This window comes from Ahaetulla prasina, chromosome 2, assembly GCF_028640845.1.
Source record: "Ahaetulla prasina isolate Xishuangbanna chromosome 2, ASM2864084v1, whole genome shotgun sequence".
Classification (NCBI taxonomy): domain Eukaryota; kingdom Metazoa; phylum Chordata; class Lepidosauria; order Squamata; family Colubridae; genus Ahaetulla; species Ahaetulla prasina.
Genome location: NC_080540.1, coordinates 241,290,832 through 241,312,544, shown reverse-complemented (window position 1 = coordinate 241,312,544; position 21,713 = coordinate 241,290,832). Strand labels below are relative to the sequence as shown.

The window sequence follows — 21,713 nt, the reverse complement described above, 5'->3', positions numbered from 1 at the left end:
ACGGTCACAAGTTATGACTGAAATTGCGGGCTCAATTATGGTCGTAAGTTGAGGACTACTTATATAGCAATTTCCATTTTATTTATTCTTTGGCAATTTTATAGAAACAAAATACTACATGCTAATAATTCAAGTTATTAATCATAGAATAAAATCCAGTTTTACAGAAATTTGATTTCTTTTTGAAATATTTAATAATATATCAGGATTCAATTTGGGCCTCATTTGATATTATACAACTTTCTTTCCTGTTCTCAGTCCTTTGCTCTTAGCTTTCTTCTGTCCTAGTTAAGATTTCATCCTTTAGTTTTTGGTGCTTTTATCTACATCCATTTTCTGTTTCTCTTGGGACATTTTGATTTGGTTCTATAAAAGTTCTATTTTTGTTCGCCCTTATATTTGGCTGCCCAAAGACGTGTTGGTTAAGAAACATATAATCCTTCCATACATGTCTGTGAAGATATTCTATTGTCCTTGTCCCATCTTTAACATAGCATCTTTCCAAGTTCTTTCTGATCTCTAGATGTCTATTAGATTTTTAGTTTTATAAAAATCATAGAGATATCCATGCTAATTACCTTTTATCCAACTAACATAATTTTAATCTCTTACCCAGTCTTTTTTGCACATCATTATTTCTAATTTCAAAACAGAATATATGTGTACCTCTGTGTTAACTGTGATGGCAGTTATCCGAATGGAACCTTCCAGTATTCTTTTTCAGAAACAGGTTCTGCTCACCAGAAAGAGGAATCATTTTTCTTGTGCATGTATAATGCTAATCGTAACTATTATTATTTTTAAATTGGCTACAAAATGGCCACTGCATATATGTGTGTTAACAAAGTGGGGTGGGGTACACTCAGAAATACCCTTATCAGTACATATTCTATGGCTATGCCCTTTTGGCCAAATATATTTTAAGTGAGTTATTGCCTAAGCATCTCTTTCAGACTGATACCTTGATTAGAGGGATTAAATTCAACCAGTTTCGTGAACTGGTTTTGTGAGCTTCTTTGCTCACAAAGCATGCACATGAATGCATAATTTGGCAATGTCAAGTTTAATTTTATAAACTGAGTTTTATAATGTTAGAACAAGAATATTATCTTAGGCTGTTGGTTTGAGCTCTGGTTGCAAATGTTTCATCATCATTTGAGGAGACATTGTCAGTGCCTTTTGAATTGTGCTCAGCTGTCAGAACTATCCGAACGAACAAAATTCAGACTAATTTGCAACTCATAAAAAGTTAAAGATCTGTGTTTTGACAAAGCGCAATTCAAAACACACTGATGATGTCTCCTCGAATGGTGACGAAATGTTTGCAACCAAATTGTCAAGCTCGGAGCTCAAACCAACAGCCTAACTACCAACCCGAGCTACTAATATTCAAACACATTTCAAGAATATTATCATTTATTTATTAAATTTATATGCTGCTTATCTCACACTTCAAGGCGACTCTGAGCAGCTATATTTATAGTTGTAATCAATAAAGTCAACTTGCTATCACATCTTGAGAATATCAATATTGAATAAATGCATGTAACATTTGTTCCTAATTTGGGAGTTTGGGGCACAGGTCAAAAATGAGAAATGAAAAAAGAATAACAGAGGAAGATATAAATGTGTTAATGTTGTTATAGTTGAAAATAAACTGGTTTTGTGCGGTATGTCCAAGAGGCAGAATTAACACCAAATTATTTTACAAATTTCCCAACAGGCTTTGTAGGTGAATAGAATTCGCATGTAAATTACATATGTAAATACTACTACTGGCAAGTATCACCATCATCCAGCTTTTATCTAGGAGAGAGATATTGCTCTGACTGTACTGAACTAACTGCATATCTTCATTCATCCACTCATACATGTAAGTTAAGCATTATTTCAATAACATACATGTATGTGACCAGCAGGCCTATCAAAGCCAGAAAAGACTACGGTGTCAAGTCTCTCTGCTCATACAGAAAGCTGAAGAGTAATTTCAAACTTTCAGGCTCAAGAGAATTATTGGACAAGAGTTCTGTTCCCTGTTGTGGAGAACATTTATTTCAGTGAGGCAGTCAAGTCCTCTGGAACAATACATTTGATTTTGCTCTCCCATCTGGTGCTGTTTTCTTTTACACCCCTCTATAGCAATCAAGGATCCTCAATGCTCACTGCATTAATTCTGAGATTCCCAAACTTCCTCCCTCCCTCAAGCAAAATGCATAATGCAGTAATGGTTTTGTCTCACAATATTGAATTAGAAAAGGATGATATATTTTTCCATTTTCTCAAGCTTCTAAAATTTCATGCAGAAAATTTTAAAGTTCCAAAACAGTATTTGTTAAATTTGTGTGGCCCTTTTTATTTTTTTCCTACTTTCCTCACAACTTCCCAGTGAGATAGATTGGGTTGAGTCAAAGTACCTGGTGCCAGGTAATGCATTGAACTTCTGTGGCTGTCGGTCTCCCCAGTTCAAGCCTAGCAACTTGACCATTATATCACACTGGCAAAGAGGAGTTTTTGGTTAATAATTTTATTGAGATTTTTAATAAATGTAGTAAAAATGAATACAAAGTAAACTAGAAGAAAAAAACAATTAAAATTCAGAAGATGCAGGAAAAAAAAAAGAAAAAAACTAGAAGAAAAAATTATAGACAGTTCTTGGGTTACGAACGAATTCCACTCCCTAAGTCTGTCTTTAAATTGAATTTATATGTTAAGTTGGAACTCATGAACAGACTATCTATTACTAAAAATGGCGGATCGAATTCTCTTTCATGAATTGCTGAAAACGGGCTGTATATTAAAATCACACTACTTCAGCAGTTCATGAAAACACTGCACACTTTCAGCAGTTCATCAGCTCAAGGAAGAAGAGTGTTGTTTTTAGTAATAGGCAGCCTGTTCGTAAGTACGAGTTGTCAGTAAGTTGGACATTCTTAACCCAGGGACCACCTGTAAAAGAAAAATGCAACAAATAATAAATGTCAGAGTGTGCACAGTGTAACTATTTTGAGACAACCCAGAAGCAAAATACAGTAAACAGAGGTTTGTCTTTCAAACAGTGGTTTATCTACAAGGAATATATACATACACGTACTAGGAAAAGTCAGGCAATCATCAACTATAGCACGGAAGCATAGGACCTATGCAGAGAGAGAGAGAGAGAGAGAGAGATACACACCCTCACAGGGCCATTCTTATATTACAACCTCTTAAAGTGGTAGCAGTCAAATAACCCTGCTGACTCATTGCTACCATTGCATCATCATTATAGTATTACAACATTATAGCAGCTGGTCAGCTATTAAATCATCCTTACCCTGAAAATAAAGAACTGGCTTTCAACCTTCATCACACTAAGCATAAGCTAACATTACTTTTAACACACTTTTAAAATTACAATGAAAAAATACTTTTTCTTTCCATAGCCTTTTATCTATATGCAATCCAAAAATCATCCATCTTTTCAATCTTAGTTCATCAAAAAGTCCATTAGCTGTTATAAGAAATATCCAATATTTTGTCCTTGGTCAAATACTCTACCTTTATATTCCTTCTTTCTGTTCTGCACAACTTAGATCAGGGGTAGTCAACCTTTTTATACCTACTGCCCACTTTTGTATCTGTTAGTAGTAAAATTTTCTAACCGCCCACCAGTTCCACAGTAATGCGCCGTGTATCCTCGTCTGCGCATGCCACTTGCGCATCGTGGATTGGGTTTGGGGGGGTGCCAGCTACCGGCTCTGCTTGTCAGTTACAGCTGGATGGTGTGGGGGGGAGATGCGCGAGCTATTCTGGGATGAGGCTCTTTTGTTTGCAGTCGCACTATAGCGCCATTTAGTTTCACTTACATAACGGGAACTAAACTTATGCACGGGCGATACAAATCGTATATTTTCAGAAATTTAAATTGTCACGGGGAATTTTATGAAAACCTAATGAATTTTTTTTTAAATAATGCTATGAATTTTTTTTAAAAAGTCTATTAAATTTAAAAAAAGGAAAGTGCTTCAGTATCGGACAAAACCCCTACTGCCCACCATGAAAGCTAGAATGCCCACTAGTGGGCGGTAGGGACACGGTTGACTACCACTGACTTAGACCTTTAAATCATTCTTACAGCATGACAGGATTTGATCTTTCACTACTCTTTAGCATTTATAAGATTTTGAAACTTTCACCCTACTTTGTAAATCCCTTAAGGAGCCATCATCCAGGATTTCTTACTGCAGCTATTCAATTTCCAAATCCTTTGTGTTTATATATTCTTATTTTGGTAATTTTGTTGCCTTTCATGCCTTCAGATGCTGTAACGTCTATGTTGGATAAATTGTTTTTTCAAAATTTTCTCACCATCTTCAAAATGTATCCATTAAAATCTACATCCATTCTGAGACATTAATTATTAATAGTTCAGTCCATGTATCAAAAAACTTGTCAGGGAAATACTTTAAGAGCTGACCAGCTGCTGCAATGTATAAGGCAGGGAATGAGTCAGCAAAGTTTTTGGGGTGATATGACTTTAAGAGGTTGTATATAAAAGAGAGGGTGTACCCGTGCTATAGTTGATGATTGATTGCCTGATTTTGCCTAGTATATGTATGTATATATTCCTTGTAGAAGTTGTGGTCCCCCAGCAGCCTGCGGAGCTGGCAACAGAATTGGACAGTGAGGAAGCTGGGAAGGAATATGGGCCAGTCCTGGATTCTGGGGAAGGCCTGGACGAGATGGGCCAGGGCCATCTGGGAGTGATGTGAAGGAGGCATAGGAACAGGAGGAGCATGTTCTAGTCCACGCATGCACACAGCTGCCAGAAGGCAAGAGCAGCTAAAGCAGAAGGGACGACTCAGAGTAAGGCCAGGAGATGTTTGGCCCCTCCTATAAGACTTAAAAGAGAAACAAAGGCAGTTGGACCTTTTGCAGAAAAGCAACATTGCTAACTCTGTTTCTAGTTGGCATCTCGTTTCTGAACTCCGTGGGGTTTTGGGCAATGTGTCAAAGAAGATAAAGGTTGGTGATTATCCTGACGGACTTCTTCCGAAGACTTTTTTTGCAACTAATTGAGACTCAGCTGGGAAGGAACATAACTCTCAGCTGTTACAATAAAATAGATTTTTTGGGACTAATTGTGTATTGTAATAACTCAGTAAGCCTAGGTCACAACAGTAGATAAACCACTATTTGAAAGACAAACCTCTGTTTACTGTATTTTGCTCCTTGGTTGTCTCAAAATAGTCATGCTATGCTCACTCTGACAAACTTTTTTTTTTAAGATAAGAAAAAGGTTATAGCTGGCTTAGCTATTTTAACCTTTTTCTGCTTGATTCTTTATTTCTTCTACTGCCATTTACAACTTTCATCAAGACTTAGTTCCTAATATGAGTTTATTTCCATTTTCGTCATTTCCCACAAGTATATTATTTAATTCTATACTTATTTTTCAAATCTTAAAGCAAAAACAACCAAAAATCTAAATACATGTCCAATATATGCAATTCTTATATCAAAATCCTTTTTTATTTGTGACAACTATACATTATTTTAAATTTTTTCTAAAATTCAACAGATATCAAATTAAATTTCCATCTTGAAAATCTCTAACGAATTGTTTAAACTAAGCATTTCTAAATGTGATTAGAAAGTATCTAGTTTAATGACCTTATGAAAGCCTTTGCTACTGCTGCTGAAAGCAAAGTCTCCCTTGGAACCTTGTGCTCAAACCCACCATTTTAGGGTCTCCTCACTAGGAGCTGCCATGCAGAATACTCAAGGCGATCTCCGAATCTTTTGAGAGATTTGAAAGATATATCTATTTGCCAGTCTTTTGTTCTTCACAGTGGTCTGTCATTTCTCTCATCTGCAGAGATGCCTACAGTCAACCATGACTCAAACTGGAGGCACAAAAAGGCAACGTTGTTACAGAAAAAGAATTTGGCAAAACAAGACTTTTTATCTATCTACTTACTTTCTGCTAGGAGGAATATTTCCTAAGCAGAATTCACTTTAAGGAGATAAGTATTAGCATTGTTCATGTACTTTGAGTAAATGTCTCAAACTTGGATTTATGAGTTTGAATTTATAGGATGATACCAGATATTAGAAGTATTACTTAAATCTTATACTATGGCTGTTCAACCAAAGTACCAGAATTTCATATTATATTGGTTTCTCCACAGACATCTTGGTCTCTCTCCCTTTAGACTGGTTTTCCTTATGAATACAGTCAAAGCAGAACCACCACAAAGCATCACACTTAAGTTAGAATATAACAATTTTCCATATTTTAAAGCTTAGTTAAGAAAATTATGAATAATATCATTTTACTTACTTAAAAAACACTTATTGACCTCCATTAGATGGACAGCCTGGGATTTGCTTCCCTTTTTTGACCTACAAGTGAAAATATTTATAGTTTAATCCCAATGCTATTATATCTGAAGCCTTGGATCAATCAACCCATCTTATCAAATATATCAACCTGATGCTCCTTTTTATCTAACGTTTAGAATATATTAGGTGAGAAATTATCTTGGTCTAAATGTTACTGAAATTTTTACATGGCAACTTATATGAAGGAAATGGTCAGATTCCTTGTTAATGTTACTCATCCCTCTACTTTCCCAGGACCCTTTCAAAACTTTCCAATAATATTGCTTCATATGACAAAAATGAATGAGCGTGCAACTACTACTTTTGAGGTTTATTCTATAAAACGAAATTACATGTAGTTTTTGCCAGGATTATTAACAAAATATGATACATTCCCAAGGTCAACTGAAATCCCCACTTCGAAAAATATTGTACTAATCTAGAAAAAAAATTATAGAGTTACATCAGTTCCTCATGTTATCTAGCTGTTATTTGGTTAAAAACAGTATTTAGCATGCTTTTTCAGAAAAGCAGCCTCGAGATCCCTTCCTGTCTTGTAAGAAAATACAAATGTTACTGCAACTCTGAAAGTATATTAGTGTGCTCCAAGAAAACCATTTTTGGAAAACCACTTTTGGATTATCAAGCTATGTGTTTAATCTGATCTCATTCCAGTCTCCAAGCCAATCAAACTTGCAAGAAGAATGGTTAACCAAACCAGGTCCTTCTCTTTTTTCTTTCAGTCTGATATATCTATCTATATGTATGTGTGTGTGCTTGTATATGTGTATATATATATATATGTATGTATGTATGTATGTATGTATGTATGTATGTATATATATGTAGGTCTTTGGTTATTCGGGTTTTCTCCTGTGTAAAATTGGAAGTGTCTTGGCGACGTTTCGACGAAGTCTCATTCGTCATCTTCTAACCCTAACCCTAACCCTAACCCTAGAAGCACGAAGCTGAAGCCTGAAGATGACGAATGAGACTTCGTCGAAACGTCGCCAAGACACTTCCAATTTTATGCAGGAGAAAACCCAAATAACCAAAGACCTACATACAAACACCCACGAAAACCTCAGAAAACACACACATACACACACACACACACATAATAAAATATATATTTGCTGATAAAGAAATTAAAGAAATAATGGGAGACTAGTATAGATCTATTTTGAGCTATTTATCTCTCATCAGCTAGCCATACCCTTATCAGATTCAAACTTGGGCTGCCTGCATATTAGGCAGTTATATTAACCTCTGAGCCACACGTTCTCCTCCCTTTATCAGCTTGAGCCGGGGGGGAGATTGTTTTTCTGTCGAAGCACCTGGTCTGCCCCAATATGTGTGTGTGGGTGTGTAAAAACATTTATGTATCCAATTGCCCCCTATATATAATAATTCATTGTTTAGACAGCGGAAGAAAATGGGGCATTGGCCTTACCCGACACGCCCTTTCTCGGCATAGGGGGGAAGATCATCCATGTATGGGTAATACTCTGCTTCTCTGAGTATTATACTCTGTCCAGATGCATGAGGCATCAGCAGGTCCGAAGTAACATACATGACGTAGTGGACGAGTAATTCGAATACCCCGGGACCAGCAGGTCTTGAACGACGGATGCGAGGTAGAGGACGGCCGACTCCAATCCCCAGAGTCGATGGCTCCACCTTGGTGCCCCCGGAGGACATCTGTAAAAGGAAAAGGAAAAAAACCCTGGACCACCACCACCTGGTGGGGAAAACACTTCCGTAGGGAAACACTGCGAGACTGCGGTCGGTCAAGTCCCGCCAGGCCATCTGCCAAGGCAAGTAAGACCGCAGAGAAAGGTTACTAAAGGAGCTCCAAGTATCTGTGGCCCCAGATACGTTTGGAAGTAGTGAGAGTCCAAACGTACCCCGCCGTGGCGGACTGGACCCTGGTAGGTTGTTCCCCCCCCCCGCAAGCGGCCGCTGGTTACATGAGCAGTCAGGGGAACACAGAGAGTACCAACAATCCAGAAACCTGCCCCATTCAAGAATGGATAACTGTGACCACTTGCCCACAGAAGGAGCCCTATGGCCAACTAAGTAATATCCAGAGGCGAGAGGATTCAAAGTTCGAGGCAATCCTGACATTAAACCCAATTACAGAACGTGGACAACTGGGCTTCCAAGTGAATTTAAACATAACTCATGTGCCGAACATGTCGATGCTGGGTCCCCAGGCTAAAGTTGAGTGGGAGATCGTCACCGCCTGCCAATGAAACAGGGGCAGGGGCTAGGGAAGAGAAAGCCTCCCTCTCAGGAACCACTGGGAATGACGGGTGGCTGGGCTGATGGGCGCGTTCCCAGATCCAAAGCAGGAGGAGAGGAAGCGGGCAAGAGCCCTTGCAACTGGACAGAAGAAGGGATGCCGCTGTCCCCTGGTGTCCCTTACCTGTGGACAAGGACCCCATAGTTGTCGGTGTGCCGTGGCCAACACAGATCGGATCGGATCATGAATCCAATTCCCAGGGTCTGGAGCTGTGACCTATGGACACCAGCTGCCAATGCTAGACACTGTGCGCGGGGAACCCGCTCAAGTGAAATCTTACCTGAGAATGAAGGGGTTCACCACGGATAGATCCAAGGAGCCCCCGCTTCTACTGGAGGGCAAAGTTGCCGGAATATGCCAGGAGGCCTAAATCAGTGAACAGAAAAACAGCCTGGCCAATCTGATGAGTTGTGCCAACCCCGTGTTGCCAGGTGTTGTAGCGTCAGGATCTCCTCCAAAGTTCCGGTTTGTTGAGAAACCAAGGATTCCGCTACCCCCAGGACCTGGGGATCCTAGCCATACTTTAGTTCCGGGACAATTCTAGCTCGTGGCTGGCTTCGTGCTCACATGCTGTAGGGAGGTTTGTTTGCTCAGTCTGTTCGGGCATGGTGCCAGGACTGGGGGCTGGAGGTATGCCAGGCCATTCTTCTTCACTATCAGTCTCTGGCTCAAATAGCAGGAGATGGGAGGGGCCCAGCTGAGGAGAGGAGGGCAGGCGAGGCACAACACAAGCAGACATTAGCAGTGGGGGAACATCTGACATCTCCCAATGGCTGAATCCTAAGGAACGGAGGCCGGACGGAATAGTGAAAGCAGCCTCCCTTGAATGAGAAGGGACATGCAAGAGCGATCCTTCCCAACTATACTAGCAAAGCAACATCCCTACCATGGTAGGGAAGGCACCCCCCCACTCTGCTGATGATAAAGCAGGAGGGCTCGTTCAGCATTTGTGCTGCAGGCGTGTCTTAGACAGCCCGACGCCCGAGTCTGGTATCATAGGAGAGCTATACCCAGCAGGATGAGATTCCCTATTCACCTCATGTGTACGCTCGCAGAGTATTCTGACCACTGGCAAGATGTGTCAATGGGAGCGGTGCATAACACACCTTCCCCAATGTGTGCAAGTCCTGGCCTTCATGAAGGCCAGAGGAAGACCCAATGTGGATGGCCAAAAAGGGATCAAGGGTCAAGGAGTACTAAGACCCCCCAGTTCTGGACTGCCTGCCATATGGCCGTTGGAATTTCCCTTCACCTATGGTCCATCAAATGATCTTGAGCAGTTTGATACAGGGGAAGCCCCCCTTGTGCGGGTGTGGCTATGCTGCAAAGCCGTATGACCTTTCCAATGGCTGGGAATAGTGGCTTCCCTGTAAGATGTAACAGGCTGTAATGTTCATCCCTTGATTGGTTCTCATCGCAGATGGCAAAAAAGGGCATCTGCCGTAAGGATCTGCTTTTGCCAGACCGTAGCCCCACAACTGGGATGAAATAGGGTCTGGCAGGGAACCATAGAGCACGCCTTGTGCTCTTGTCCTCGGTGGTATAGAACACTCCCAGTTAAAACAGGGGAGATGTAAAACTACAGGATTCCTGGGGAAGACGGAATCCGGAGTCTACAGGATGTACCAGGTTCTCCTGCCACTGGAGGGGTTGGCGGAGCCACATTTGGGAGATCTGGCTGAGGGCCAGGAAGGTGGACAACGGAAATTCTGCGATCGGATACCAAAACACATACATACAAGGCGGCTTACCTCCCGTTAAGTGCCCATGTCCAATCCTAAGTAGGCCATACAGTAATGCCTCACAGCAGTTCACGGTCCTTACAAGGGATTCAGAGTCAGCGTACAGCTCCCAACAACCTGGATCCCCACCTTACTGGCTATGGAATGATGAAGGGCTGGCTCAATCTTCAATCTGGAGACATTCGCTCTGCCGATTCGCTGACAGCTGACGGCTTGCAGAAGTAGTCCGCCGTACTGCCCTCCACCACTGCGCCACTCTGGCTGAGGTCTAGGGCCGGCAGAACGTGGATCTAATTAGGTCAAAGGAAGGGACTGGAGGCCCATGAGACAGAGGTCCTGTAGATAGATACTGATCATGGAAGGTCTGATTGTGTCGTCGGAGGGAGATCCACCCAGGAGCACCTGTGACAGAATACTATAAACCAGTGGTGAAGTTGCAATAGAGGAGGCTGACACAGCTTCCAGCTCAGGGACACCGAGTGAGCCAGGACGGAAACCTGTGACCATAGGTCACTGGGGTAACCGACAAGTGACAAGTAGGACTCTGTTCCTGACCAGGCCCCATTCAAGGGAGTCGAAATAGTGGCACAGTGACCAGATCTCCACAAAGGAGCAGATCCACTGCAGTCAACCAGAACTGACTGAAGTAGTAATTGGGATTCTTGCTGACTGTCGCCCCCAGGTGACTCTTCTTATGGTCTGCAGCCTTGGCCACTGGCTGAAGCAGAAGTAGAACCACCGGCTTCTGGATTAGAGCCTGGAGTCTAACCACTAAGCCAACTAGTTCTCTATATGAGAGGAGCTATAGAAAAAAAATTAGGAATAGTGAGGGCAACTACAGTTAATACGAGGCAACTTGTCACAATGAACTACTTTCCCCCTGTCACTAGTGCTGTGGGCGTGGTAAGCTCCTCCTGTCAGCAGTGGTGAGGTAAGCTGGCTCGTAAGGAGCAACTGTCTCAAGCTTCCTCTGGCGCCAAAAATTCCCAATGGCGTCAAGACCGCCCACCATGTTGTCACCAGGCAGATAGCTAACAAGTTGCAGCTGTGGAGTGGCTAAAATGGCACCAAAACCTCCACCATTTGTGTTTAAAAATTCAGGTGGGCTAGTAGCTAGCTCTTAGGCTACATACCGCGGCACTAATGGTATCAAACCCCATGCCGAGTATAGCTGTGAAAACAAATACCCTGGCCTGAAGAGAGGAGTCTAACTCCGGCGTTGGAGCACGAGTCACTCTAACAACCGCTTACCTCATGTCATCAGGCGGACTGGCTCACAGGGAGCTCTCCTGCCATGGCTGAAAAAACGCCGAGCGCTGCTGTGTTGTGCAATAAGTGAGAGCAGATTGCTTATCTCCATTCCTGCATGCTAAGAGGAGCTAGTTTACCGCCGCGGTTCTTCTCCGCTGCCGATCGGCAGTCAGGCTGTACTGAGCGTGTCCAGAGCAGCAATGATGGTGCCAGGAACGCCAGCTGCTATATGCAAGGTGGGCCACCTGAATCAGAGTGATCGCTTTCACCATGGCCTTAACGGCGCTCGTCGCACCAATTGAGATTGCTGAAGTTCGAGCAGCCTGGCTCTTGAAGAGCGCTCCTGCCGAGGCTGTTAGGCTTCAGAATGCCAGCCGCTCCATTCTCCATTTGGGCAGTCTGGCTTGTAATGAGCACTCCTGCCACGGCCGTAACAGTGCCTAGTATGCCTGCCGCTCAATCCACAGTCCGGGCAGCCCGGCTCATAATGAGTACTCCTGCTGCGGCTGCCATGACGCCTAGCATGCCTGTCGTTTTATCCACAATTCGGGCAGCCTGGCTCGTCCTGAGTGCTCCTGTTGTGGCTCCAGCCCCCGAACTTGGCCCCATGCCTGAAAGTGCCTTGGAGCCGGGCCTGCTGCCAGAAAGTGACTTGGACAGTGAGGGGGAAGGGCCGTCAGGATTTACCTCGGAAGCATCGGCCTCCCTGGCTCAGCTCCAGGAGCCAGAAGCAGGCCAGGTGGAAGAACTAATGAGGCTTCCATCCCCTGACTCTCCCCCCCCCCAGGCCACGCCTGCAGACCCAGCTGACAGCAATCAGGCATGGTTGAATCCTAGGTTTCGTAGGCAGGAGAGAAGGGAACAACAGAAGCAGGGGAGGGGCAGGCCTAGGAAGTGCTGAGTCATGGAGCCAAACCCCACAGGATATAAAAGGCAGCAAGAGCTGGTGTGTCTCTTTGTATCAGGCAAATCCACTGATTGACTAGAGCTAAAGGTTGTGACTCACCAGCATCTTGGCAACTAACGAGGGCTCTTGGCAGGCGCTGGCTCTTTTGCTGCCAGAGCTGATAAGAGCCGGCTAATTAAGCCATCGTTCGGACGGAGGTGAGGAGGACAGAACAGCTCCTGCCATGGCGTCTGTCGTGCCAGCCGCTTCATCTGCTGTTGTGGCAGCCTGGCTCTTTCATGAGCACTCCTGCTGTGGCCATGATGGCGCCTAACACACCAGCCGCTCATCTGAAGTTCGGGCAATTGGGCTCTTAATGAGCATTCCTGAGGCAGCTAAAGGGTGCCAAAAACGCCAGCCACAGTATTGCAATGCGGGCAGCCCTGCTCATAGGAGCATTCCTGCCGTGGCTTAGATGGCTCCTTAAGCCTTAAGTCTGCCGCTCTATTGCAATTCGGGCAGCCTGGCTCGTCCTGAGTGCTCCTGTTGTGGCTCCAGCCCCCGAACTTGGCCCCATGCCTGAAAGTGCCTTGGAGCCGGGCCTGCTGCCAGAAAGTGACTTGGACAGTGAGGGGGAAGGGCCGTCAGGATTTACCTCGGAAGCATCGGTCTCCCTGGCTCAGCTCCAGGAGCCAGAAGCAGGCCAGGTGGAAGAACTAATGAGGCTTCCATCCCCTGACTCTCCCCCCCCCCAGGCCACGCCTGCAGACCCAGCTGACAGCAATCAGGCATGGTTGAATCCTAGGTTTCGTAGGCAGGAGAGAAGGGAACAACAGAAGCAGGGGAGGGGCAGGCCTAGGAAGTGCTGAGTCATGGAGCCAAACCCCACAGGATATAAAAGGCAGCAAGAGCTGGTGTGTCTCTTTGTATCAGGCAAATCCACTGATTGACTAGAGCTAAAGGTTGTGACTCACCAGCATCTTGGCAACTAACGAGGGCTCTTGGCAGACGCTGGCTCTTTTGCTGCCAGAGCTGATAAGAGCCGGCTAATTAAGCCATCGTTCGGACGGAGGTGAGGAGGACAGAACAGCTCCTGCCATGGCGTCTGTCGTGCCAGCCGCTTCATCTGCTGTTGTGGCAGCCTGGCTCTTTCATGAGCACTCCTGCTGTGGCCATGATGGCGCCTAACACACCAGCCGCTCATCTGAAGTTCGGGCAATTGGGCTCTTAATGAGCATTCCTGAGGCAGCTAAAGGGTGCCAAAAACGCCAGCCACAGTATTGCAATGCGGGCAGCCCTGCTCATAGGAGCATTCCTGCCGTGGCTTAGATGGCTCCTTAAGCCTTAAGTCTGCCGCTCTATTGCAATTCGGGCAGCCTGGCTCCTATTGAGTGCTCCTGCTGTGGCTGTAATAGCGCCTAATGCACCAGCTGCTTTCTCTGCGGGTAGGACAGCCTGGCTTGTCATGAGCAGTCCTGCTGCGGCTCTAGAGGCGCCCAAGCGCTGGCCGCAATCAGTGTGCCTAGACAAATCTAGAAAGGTACTGAGTCCCTCTCTGCAGATGCAGACTAATGCCAGGGGCAGCCTGTTAGCAGGCAATGCCCCTTCCACTAAGCGCGGGAACGACAGGGGCCTCAGCTGAAGTATCTGCCAGAAAGAAGGTTACCAGCAGCTTGTAACACTCCAGATTGCTCACCAGCGATCACCGAGCCTCGCTAGGAACAATATAAAATACATGATGTTATCTTACGTTGTGAAAGATTAAGGATGAGAGTCTCATTTCTCAATCTCAACTCATTGGAAGACCGAATCTAACTGGGGAGTGCCTGGACAGGAGTAGGTGTGGCTAACAAAGTTTGATCCGGTCTCCAATCAGAGAAGCAGAGTATTACCCATGCATGGATGATCTTCCCCCAATGCGCTGGAGAATAGCTTTTACGATCTGACTTCCAGCAGTGTGCCAAGCACAGGAACTGTTTGCATTACTAGATCAACAGTTGGTATACAGTATACTATAAGGCACGCACACAAACATTACAACACATCCTCACCCTCTAATAGGGATGGATGATCCAAAATAAAAATCAAAACCACTCTGTAATTTCCTTTCTTCTCCCATTTTTAAGCTAAACAATTTTGACATTGTAGAAGGACAAGTTTTTCATCTACTGTTCAACAGCTCAAGTACTTGACCTAGCTAGGTAAAGCACTTTTTAGATATTACCATACTTCTTTCAAACAGCAACTTAGCATAAAGGAATCTAAATATGCATAGAACAGGAAGGGGGGTTCTGGGGTTGTTAGGAAAAAACAAAAAAAAATCAACATCATTTTATGGTTTTCTAGAAAAAAGAAGTCTGATAATCCTATATTAATTCCCCTTGGAGTCTAGAGGTCCTCTCTTCCCTTCTATACAGACAGTAGTGATTTTGAATGTGTCTGTAAGTTGTTCTCGCTTTTTTTCATTACCAAGTGACACAATTACAGGTAATCTTCAACTTACGACCATAACTGAGCCCAAAATTTGAGAATTTAAGTGAGTTCTGCCCAATTTTACGACAATTCTTGCCTCAGTTGTTAAGTGAATCAGTGCAGTTGATAAGTTAGTAACCTGGTTGTTAAGTGACTCTGGCTTTGCTTGTTAGAAGGCTGCAAAAGGCCCCGGGACACTGCAACGGTCCTTAAGTATGAACCAGTTATCAAGAATCTGAATTTTGTTCACATGATCATGGGGAAGCTGCAAAGGTTGTAACTATGAAAAATTGTCACCACTTTTTCAGTGTCATTGTAACTTTGAATGGTCACTAAATGAATAGTTATAAATTGAGAACTACCTGTATATCTTTTCAAGAATTAGAGTTTATTAAAAAGGAAAAAGTGTGTGCTGCTGAAATTATAAAATGTCTCTTAGAAGTGTTTGTTGATTGGTATCAGCCCTTTCGAGGTAGTTCAGAAAGCAAACCAAACCTCTTGAGTATCAATACTACATTTACTGTAAGGTTACATTAACAAAATATTGCAAATCTGAAAGCATTTCCACCCTCCCCTTTACTTTCCAGAAAACTAAGGAAAGTCATTAGTTTCTCCACTTTCTCCATCATCATCCCTCCTTTGGACTCAGATTTCTCTTATCAGACTGTTGCCTAGCTTGTAGCTATTCCTTCTATCACCCAAGGTTATTCTCATAATTCATTACAACTGATTTCAGGGGTGTAGTGAACCTCTGCTCTATACATAGGATTTAGAAATTGTCTTTGTCAAAAGCCTTAATGTCCTCATCTTCCCGTATCTCTGATTATACCCTATCCCCATCACCTCACTGAGGGGGGAAAAGCACCCAAGAGGTGAGCTTATTGTGGGTGACTGAGATACCTTTTACTGGGAGCCATGAAATCTGACAATTGCAATGTTGTTTGCAACTTATCAGGACGGACTGAGAACAAAAGGAACACATTGTCATATGTTTCAACTCACTCAAGGCTTTGTTTAATATTCTTTAAAGCTAGTTTTGTCTAGCATGCGAATAAGGATAAGTGTAAAAATAACATAGCAGTAAATTATGACAGCAATATAGACCAAAGTAATAATAAGCATAGTTAAAAACACTGCCTGAAGCACCATGAATAAAGCATTAAACTAATCTCAAAAGAGTCCTAAAAGGTGCAGTCTTCTCTTCAAGGAGAAAAGATTAAATCTTTTACTGTTTACAATACATTGTATATAAATTATATAAATATGAAATATCCCAGAGCTGGTTTCATATCATTCATAGGAATAAAAAATCTTTGCCATGCCAACTTCTTTTTCCATGGAGACCATTGGTTATTACTCATTTGGATAATTTTGAGGCCTAGTGAAAACAATACATTGGATCATGATTGCATGAAACAATCTCAATTAATAAACAATGTTACTCTCAGAGCATAGCAATGTGAAATGTAGAGTGTTCCACTTTGTGGTGATTGATACCTGTTCCTTTAAAAAATGTGAATCCGATGTTTTTTTTTGGGTAAGCAAATGTGTCTGTTCCCTCAATATGTCTTTCCACAAAAGGGCTCCTCCTAGTATTATGCCACTCCTGGCTCTGCCTTGTAAACCCCATTGGGCAACAGGCTTCAAATGAGCTAGTAATAGATTGGTAGATATATAGCAGGTACAGGGGGAAAGAGTATTCCATTGTAGAGATTTAAACTTGCCTTAGGACTGTATTAAATACTGTAAATCTTGGAAATTATTTCATTAATTTATTAAATAATATAGTTAATAGAAACAGGACAATGAAATTATTGTGCTAACTTATAATGGTAAAATGGTGACTTAAGATGCTAACATAAAATGGTGACTTAAGATGGTAGGGGGAATTTATGCAGTGATACCTAAAAGATAGTTTTAACAGAACCTGTAGGAGCAAAATAGTTTAAAACTGCACTCCCCACCTGCCCAACATGTACTCTTAATAGTTAAATGCAAATTGCTTCATGTTCATATTCACCTTTGTTTGTATTATTGGGGCAAATACAACTTCTACATAGCATCTCAGAATTGCTACACAAGAATATAGTCAACTAACAAAATTTACAAAAAGCAACAATGCAAGCTCCTAGTCTCATTTCTTACAATGTTTTAAATGTCACTAAAAATATCAGAATAGTTACTGAGCAAATACTTTAGCTTGGTTCTCAATTGAGCCCAATTGCTGAAGAAACAGCACACACCCACTTAAGCTTTATAATTTTAAATCTATTCTTCTGCTGTCTCCCTTAACTCATAAATAGTAAATATTTATATAATCAAGCCATAAGTCACAGCTTCTTAAAAGATATAATCTTTACAGAAACAGAAAGCAGTCCATTACAGAGTAATCCTTAAATCAAATTGCAAATTGCAAATCATGTTGTATCACTAAAACCATATTAGATAAAATTCTGTTTTTCTTCATCTGCAGAGATTCACAATATGTTTACAATGAGATTTTATTTTAGACTTTGTTCTAATGTTATTCACTCTATAATTTTAGAAGATATAAGAGGATTTTTTATTAAAAGGAAATAAGATAAACAATCTTCCAAAAAAAAGGAGCACAATACAGTTGTGATCTTCACAATTAATTGATGGCTCTATCAATACTTAAGATGAGGAGAAAAGGAAAAAAAGTGAAGGCCCTCCTTCATTTTAGATCATTATACAGTCTGTCTGCCCACTTTGAAATATTTTATAAAATGATATGAATACACTCTACTTAAACTCCTGGTTAAAAAAAAATCGCTTAACTAACATAATTAATCCAAAAGCTTAAATTCCTAAAACAGTTAAAAAGTCCCACAAAATTGTTTTTCAATTTTGAATGTATCAATCACTACATAAACAATAGTTATAGTCTTTTTATTTAAAAATATTCATCTTATAAAACATTTAGGTAAAATTGAATAAAGGGATAAAACTTATAGATTGAGAAAGATCCATACAAATAACAGCAAAATAGTTTTTATCAGTCATAATTTCCCACCTGAAGAACAAAATGAATCTCTGCACAGTCATCCTTTAAAACTAAACAGATTAAACTCAAGGTCATTTCATTATCATCCCCTCCCCCCACCTCCCCCCAAAAAAGTTGACTAAGTACAGGGGTGGGAAGAAGGACAGATGATTTTTTTAAACATTTGGCTCAAAACTGTTCTGTGAAAGTTTTGTGTAAGCCAGAAGGGGGTGCTGTTATCTGCCCAAGGTTTTGACTTGAGGTAAGGGGCAAAACAGTTTTGATAAAAAGTTTCCCTACTATACTCAACAGAATGGTGAAGCCGCTTAAGATATGTGGACCTGGCACAATTCTTTGTTACAGGCCCCTATTTCAGGCCAAAACTAGAAGGGTCATAAATTATTTTAGAACTAACTACTGTAGTGACAGTTCAAAGTTTTGTTTCTCACAAGGGCTTAGCTAAAACATTAACACCTAAAACAGGAGGGGAATCAAAAAAACCCATAGCTTGTTTTAACAAAATGCTTTATGCATGTTGCCTTTTATAAGATAATGAGGCCTATCCCTCCCACCTGCAAGAAATGGAATAGCCCTGAGCATTTTTGCTAACATAACACCCATTTAACCATCACTAACATTTTGGTGCATTGGCCTCCCTTCCCCCATATCCAGGAAAACAGATACACACATTCCAGCCCAGCTTCTCGGCAGAGGTCGCCCCACTCACCCCTCCCCCAGGCCTCTCTTAAGCTCCCAGAATCTGGTGGGGCTTCCAGTTCATCATACTTTTGCACCAACCCAAAGGGTGGGGGGGGGGGAAGAAGCTTCAGTGGAAAAATCCTTATGCCTGACAAGCAACCACACAAAAATACAGGGGGGGGGGGGGAAGAGAAAACGAATTAGCTTTCCTTTCCTTTGACGGGTGGGGAAAAGATAAAAGCAAAGAATACAAAGACTAAGATACAGATGGGGGAGAAAAAAGGAATTGGGGGATGGGGAGGAGGAGGAGAGCCGTGTCAGCCATGTTTTTGCTTGTGTGTGCATAAGCATGTATGTGCTTGTCCATCCCCAGTATTTACAAACCTGCAGCTGCGGCAGCTCATGGAGTCTGTGAAGGAAAAAGAAGGGAGGGGAAGAAAGGAGGTGGGGGGGGAGAGAGGAAGAGCCACCAGGAAAGGAAGGGAGAAAGGCAGAAAAAAAAGAGCGAAGGGAGGAGAGACGGGCAAGCCAGCAAGTAGACAAAGGAACTCGGCAAAACCTGACAAGACACACTCACTCACTCTCTCACACACACACACACACGACAGCCGCAGCGTGAGGAACTGTGGAAATGTCTGCTTGCTTCCTGACACGGCGATTCAGCTCCCTTACTTCGGGGAGTGGAAAAGAGAAGGGGGGGGAGAAGGAAGCCCACTCTCCCGGGCACTACCACCAACAGCTCTCCTCCCCACTCCAACCCGCCCGCATGAGGCAACCTTCCCCGTCTGCCCCCTCCCCTCCCCTCCCCCCGCGGGCAAGAGGGAGACGATTCCCACGGCTCTTCGGGGGTGGCGGGGGAGGCACAAGCGGGGAATCCGGGCGCCCCTCGAGGGGCCCCCGCCTGCCACACAATAGCAGGGAGGAACCAGAACGCTGAGGCGACGGGAGGGAAGAGGAGAGAGCAGGGGAGACCGAAGGCAGCGCTGGCGCCTCCCCCAGAGGAGGAGCAATTAGAGCCGCCGCGCGAGGGGAGGGGAGGGGGGCGGAGGGTCTGCTCCGCTCCCCAGCCAGGTCGCCGAGGGCTCCCTTCTGGCTCCGCTCCCGCTTTCTTCAGGGGGAGGGAAAACAGCTTCCGGGAGGGAGGGGGGCCGAGGGAGAAGCGGAGGGAAGGAGGAGCGGCAGCCCAGGGCCGCCGCGAATGAATAATAAATTAACTCCAGCCCCAGGAGAGGGGAGGGGAGCGGCGCCTCTCCCACAGCGACTCCCTCCGGTTGTGGCCGGTACTGACCGGCCGAACCAAGGGCGGCGCGGCAACTCCCGCTTCCCCCCTCCCTTCTCCTCCGCGCTCGCCTTCTCCCCTCACCTGCTGCCGGAGCCTCGTCCTTGGCGGCTTCCTCCGCCGCCTCCGCCTTCGCCCGGGCAGGCGTGAGGTGCCCGGCGGGGGGGTGGCGTAGGCGGTGGGGCCAGAGCTGCAGAAGCTTCGCCACCCCCGTTCGCCCGTCCAGGCCGCTCAGCTCCTCGGCGGCGGCGGCGGCTGCTGCGGCGGCTCCCCTTGTCTCGCTTGGCCCCCTCCTTCTCCGCCGCTGTTTAGCCCTCCTCTCTCTTGCCACATTGGGAGCCTCCCCTCTGCCTGCGCTCGAGCCGCTGCCAGGAGAGAGGCCTCCGCACCTTCCTGCCAAATAATGAGCCGCTCCAAACATGCGGCCCCGCCCTCCTCCGTTTTTTTGCGGCGCGCAGGCGCACTGCCTCCTTCGAACTGCGACAGGAGAGAAGCGCCTCGAGCTCGCTCACCTCCCTCCTACTCCCCGATCCGGGAAGCCCGACGCTCGGCCGGTTTTGGCGCGGGAAGCTCGCCTGGCTCGGGCGGCATCCGCGGCGCTGGCCTTCGGCTGGGGTGCCCTTGCGGGAGGCGGATCCTCTGGCATCCCCCCCCCCCGAGCGACCCACGCGGCTAACTTCGTGTTGGCGTCCCTTCTTCTAGTCTTATTTCAGGCAGCGAAGTGGGGGAAAAATCCGTGTTAGTCCAATCCGAGGTACCTGCGTTTCAGTGGTACCCTTGATTTCCCGTAAAAAGCTGAAGTACATCGTCATTTCTGCAGGCTCGCGCTTTTTCAGCGCAGATGGGAAAGCCTCTTGGGCAGAGTGTGAAATGAATGAGGTGTGCAAAAGTTGGCGTTTGAGGGGCTGATGGAAGCACTCTGTGTACCATCAGTATTAACCTCGTGCGTTTTAAGAATTTATTCCGACTCCCTATTTTGGGGACTGAAAAGTGTTGCAGGTAAAGCCCACGTGCCAACTAGTATCAATACACAACTGCTCTGGCTCACAGATGTGGCAAAAAATGGGCTTCCTCTGAGTCCCAGGCTTGACTATTATTTTTGGCAGCAAAGCAAACCCTTTGCAGCTGCTACTTTTTGTTTGATGGACAGAACCAGAGTAATCTCTTAGTCAAGATCTCCTCTGTGTCACTAAGCTGGAAAGATCTGGGACACAAAGCCTGTGAGATGCACACAAACATTGCTTAGGTAAATTCCTATGAAAACATAGAAATAATGATTATGGGTTATGTAGGAATTTAGTACCCACCCCCCTCCTAGAAGAATGAAACATTTTAGAAAATATTTAAAAGGCAGAATATATTTCCCTGGATGAGAAATGGAGAAACTTGTTTTAAAGACAAAGCAGCTTCCTGACTCCCCCCACCTTTGTCAATGAGTCAGAGGTAGAAAGTCATTCTCCCCACCTTTGTCAATGGGCCATCATCTGCAACATAATAGGACCCATCTAGCAACTGAAACTCACCACATGACACCTGGGAAGATTACATCAGCCAGCAAGGCTAGCTAAGACCCCCACCCCCTGGGAGTCTGACAACCAGTCAGGATACTCTTCCTGTGCCCCAGAAAGTTCAAAGCTCAGAGAAAGCATAAAGCTAGGGAGCGCACAGGATCTCATCCCCTTTTCTGTTCAGGATATCAAGCCATGTGATCC

At 44.2% G+C, this 21,713-nt stretch overlaps 1 protein-coding gene across 1 annotated transcript in view; it reads right to left on the bottom strand.

The window, feature by feature from the left end:
- SPIN1 (spindlin 1) overlaps positions 1 to 20,344 on the bottom strand; it is a 58,177-nt gene extending 37,833 nt beyond the window's left edge. Inside the window, exons 1-2 of the mRNA XM_058166574.1 lie at positions 20,086 to 20,344; positions 6,323 to 6,384 (exon numbers count right to left, since the gene is read on the bottom strand). The gene's annotated coding sequence lies outside the window, so the exon portion shown is untranslated. The remainder of the gene's footprint in view (positions 1 to 6,322; positions 6,385 to 20,085) is intronic.
- Between the last annotated feature and the right edge of the window lie 1,369 nt (positions 20,345 to 21,713).